Source organism: Camellia sinensis, unplaced genomic scaffold (assembly GCF_055761805.1).
Source record: "Camellia sinensis isolate YWXY unplaced genomic scaffold, ASM5576180v1 Unanchor6, whole genome shotgun sequence".
NCBI classification, from domain to species: Eukaryota; Viridiplantae; Streptophyta; class Magnoliopsida; order Ericales; family Theaceae; genus Camellia; species Camellia sinensis.
Window position 1 is genome coordinate 15225001 of NW_028129474.1, and position 3666 is coordinate 15228666.

Genomic DNA, 3666 nt, shown 5'->3' on the forward strand with positions numbered 1-3666 from the left:
GGCCCGCATGCCATGCCACGGCCTCGGCCCGCATGCCTTGCTACGGCGTTGCCCAACATGCCATGCCACGGCCTCGGCCCGCATGCCATGCCACGGCCTCGGCCCGCATGACATGCCACGGCCTCGGCCCGCATGACATGCCACGGCCTCGGCCCGCATGCCATGCCACGGCCTCGGCCCGCATGCCTTGCCACGGCGTTGCCCAACATGCCACGCCACGGTCTCGGCCCGCATGCCATGCCATGCCACGGCCCGCATGTCTTTGCCACGGCGTTGCCAAACATGCCATGCCACGGCCTCGACCAGCATGCCATGCCACGGCGTCGCCCAACATGCCATGCCACGGCCACGGCCCGCATGCCATGCCACGGCCTCGGCCCGCATGCCTTGCTACGGCGTTGCCCAACATGCCATGCCACGGCCTCGGCCCGCATGCCTTGCCACCGCGTTGCCCAGCATGCCATGCCACCGCGTTGCCCGTCGTGCCATGCCTTAGCCTTGGCCAACATGTCGAGCCACGGCCTCGGCCCGCATGCCATGCTACGGCGTCGCCCAACATGCCATGCCACGGCCTCGGCCCGCATGCCTTGCTACGGCGTCGCCCAACATGCCATGCCACGGCCTCGGCCCGCATGCCATGCCACGGCCTCGGCCCGCATGCCATGCCACGGCCTCGGCCCGCATGCCATGCCACGGCCTCGGCCCGCATGCCATGCCACGGCCTCGGCCCGCATGACATGCCACGGCCTCGGCCCGCATGCCATGCCACGGCCTCGGCCCGCATGCCCTGCCACGGCGTTGCCCAACATGCCATGCCACGTCCTCGGCCCGCATGCCATGACATGCCACGGCCCGCATGTGTTGCCACGGCGTTGCCAAACATGCCATGCCACGGCCTCGGCCCGCATGCCATGCCACGGCGTCGCCCAACATGCCATGCCACGGCCACGGCCCGCATGCCATGCCACGGCCTCGGCCCGCATGCCTTGCCACGGCGTTGCCCAACATGCCATGCCACGGCCTCGGCCCGCATGCCTTGCCACGGCGTTGCCCAACATGCCATGCCACGGCCTCGGCCCGCATGCCATGCCATGCCACGGCCCGCATGTCTTGCCAAGGCATTGCCAAACATGCCTTGCCACGGCCTCGGCCCGCATGCCATGCCACGGCGTCGCCCAACATGCCATGCCACGGCCTCGGCCCGCATGCCTTGCAACGGCGTCGCCCAACATGCCATGCCACGGCCTCGGCCCGCATGCCATGCCACGGCCTCGGCCCGCATGCCATGCCACGGCCTCGGCCCGCATGCCATGCCACGGCCTCGGCCCGCATGCCTTGCCACGGCGTTGCCCAACATGCCACGCCACGGCCTCGGCCCGCATGCCATGCCATGCCACGGCCCGCATGTCTTGCCACGGCGTTGCGAAACATGCCATGCCACGGCCTCGGCCCGCATGCCATGCCACGGCGTCGCCCAACATGCCATGCCACGGCCACGGCCCGCATGCCATGCCACGGCCTCGGCCCGCATGCCTTGCTACGGCGTTGCCCAACATGCCATGCCACGGCCTCGGCCCGCATGCCTTGCCACCGCGTTGCCCAGCATGCCATGCCACCGCGTTGCCCGTGGTGCCATGCCTTAGCCTTGGCCAACATGTCGAGCCACGGCCTTGGCCAACATGTCGAGCCACGGCCTCGGCCCGCATGCCTTGCTACGGCGTCGCCCAACATGCCATGCCACGGCCTCGGCCCGCATGCCTTGCTACGGCGTCGCCCAACATGCCATGCCACGGCCTCGGCCCGCATGCCATGCCACGTCCTCGGCCCGCATGCCATGCCACGGCCTCGGCCCGCATGCCATGCCCCGGCTTCGGCCCGCATGCCATGCCACGGCCTCGGCCCGCATGACATGCCACGGCCTCGGCCCGCATGCCATGCCACGGCCTCGGCCCGCATGCCTTGCTTCGGCCACGGCCTCGGCCCGCATGCCATGACATGCCACGGCACGCATGTCTTGCCACGGCGTTGCCAAACATGCCATGCCACGGCCTCGGCCCGCATGCCATGCCACGGCGTCGCCCAACATGCCATGCCACGGCCTCGGCCCGCATGCCTTGCCACCGCGTTGCCCAGCATGCATTGCCACCGCGTTGGCCGGCTTGCCATGCCTTAGCCTTGGCCAACATGTCGAGCCACGGCCTCGGCCCGCATGCCTTGCTACGGCGTTGCCCAACATGCCATGCCACGGCCTCGGCCCGCATGCCTTGCCACCGCGTTGCCCAGCATGCCATGCCACCGCGTCGCCCGGCGTGCCATGCCTTAGCCTTGGCCAACATGTCGAGGCACGGCCTCGGCCTGCATGCCTTGCTACGGCGTCGCCCAACATGCCATGCCACGGCCTCGGCCCGCATGCCATGCCACGGCAGCGGCCCGCATGCCTTGCCACGGCGTTGCCCAACATGCCATGCCACGGCCTCGGCCCGCATGCCATGCCATGCCACGGCCCGCATGTCTTGCCACGGCGTTGCCAAACATGCCATGCCACGGCCTCGGCCCGCATGCCATGCCACGGCGTCGCCCAACATGCCATGCCCCGGCCACGGCCCGCATGCCATGCCACGGCCTCGGCCCGCATGCATTGCTACGGCGTTGCCCAACATGCCATGCCACGGCCTCGGCCCGCATGCCTTGCCACCGCGTTGCCCAGCATGCCATGCCACCGCGTTGCCCGGCGTGCCATGCCTTAGCCTTGGCCAACATGTCGAGCCACGGCCTCGGCCCGCATGCCTTGCTACGGCGTCGCCCAACATGCCATGCCACGGCCTCGCCCCGCATGCCATGCCACGGCCTCGCCCCGCATGCCATGCCACGGCCTCGGCCCGCATGACATGCCACGGCCTCGGCCCGCATGCCATGCCACGGCCTCGGCCCGCATGCCTTGCCACGGCGTTGCCCAACATGCCACGCCACGGCCTCGGCCCGCATGCCATGCCATGCCACGGCCCGCATGTCATGCCACGGCGTTGCCAAACATGCCATGCCACGGCCCCGGCCCGCATGCCTTGCTACGGCGTCGTCCAACATGCCATGCCACGGCCTCGGCCCGCATGCCATGCCACGGCCTCGGCCCGCATGCCATGCCACGGCCTCGGCCCGCATGACATGCCACGGCCTCGGCCCGCATGCCATGCCACGGCCTCGGCCCGCATGCCTTGCCACGACGTTGCCCAACATGCCATGCCACGGCCCGCATGTCTTGCCACGGCGTTGCCAAACATGCCATGCCACGGCCTCGGCCCGCATGCCATGCCACGGCGTCGCCCAACATGCCATGCCGCGGCCACGGCCCGCATGCCATGCCACGGCCTCGGCCCGCATGCCTTGCTACGGCGTTGCCCAACATGGCATGCCACGGCCTCGGCCCGCATGCCATGCCACGGCCTCGGCCCGCATGTCTTGCCACGGCGTTGCCAAACATGCCATGCCACGGCCTCGGCCCGCATGCCATGCCACGGCGTCGCCCAACATGCCATGCCACGGCCACGGCCACGGCCCGCATGCCATGCCACGGCCTCGGCCCGCATGCCTTGCTACGGCGTTGCCCGACATGCCATGCCACGGCCTCGGCCCGCATGCCTTGCCACCGCGTTGCCCAGCATGCCATGC